Genomic DNA, 676 nt, shown 5'->3' on the forward strand with positions numbered 1-676 from the left:
GATGGAAGAAGCATCTCAATTCCCACCATTGGAGCAAACAATTTTGAGCTAAAACCTCAACTAGTTGCTCTAATGCAACAAAACTGCAAGTTTCATAGACTTCCATCAGAATATCCCTATCAGTTTTTAACTGAGTTCTTGCAGATCTGTGAGACTGTAAAGATGAATGGAGCGGATCCTGAAGTCTACAGGCTGATGCTTTTCCCTTTTGCTGTAAGAGACAGAGCTAGAACATGGTTGGATTCACAACCTAAAGATAGCCTGGACTCATGGAATAAGCTGGTCACGGCCTTCTTGGCTAAATTCTTTCCTCCTCAAAAGCTGAGCAAGCTTAGATTGGATGTTCAGACATTCAAACAAAAAGATGGTGAATCCCTCTATGAAGCTTGGGAAAGATACAAGCAACTGACCAAAAGGTGTCCTTCTGACATGCTTTCAGAATGGACCATTCTGGATATATTCTATTATGGTCTATCTGAATTCTCTAAGATGTCACTAGACCATTCTGCAAGTGGATCCATTCACTTAAAGAAAATGCCTGCAGAAGCTCAAGAACTTATTGACATGGTTGTAAATAACCAATTCATGTACACTTCTGAGAGGAATTCCATGAATAATGGGACGCCTCAGAGGAAGGGAGTTCTTGAAATTGATGCTCTGAATGCCATATTGGCTT

At 40.5% G+C, this 676-nt stretch overlaps 1 non-coding gene across 1 annotated transcript; it reads right to left on the minus strand.

Annotated features, from left to right (window-relative positions):
* Positions 1-327: 327 nt before the first annotated feature.
* LOC127742307 (small nucleolar RNA R71) lies at positions 328-435 on the minus strand. Its single transcript, XR_008003495.1, has one exon. It is a non-coding gene; the product is annotated as a small nucleolar RNA R71 (small nucleolar RNA).
* Between the last annotated feature and the right edge of the window lie 241 nt (positions 436-676).

Source organism: Arachis duranensis, chromosome 9 (genome assembly GCF_000817695.3).
Source record: "Arachis duranensis cultivar V14167 chromosome 9, aradu.V14167.gnm2.J7QH, whole genome shotgun sequence".
In the NCBI taxonomy this organism is placed as follows: domain Eukaryota; kingdom Viridiplantae; phylum Streptophyta; class Magnoliopsida; order Fabales; family Fabaceae; genus Arachis; species Arachis duranensis.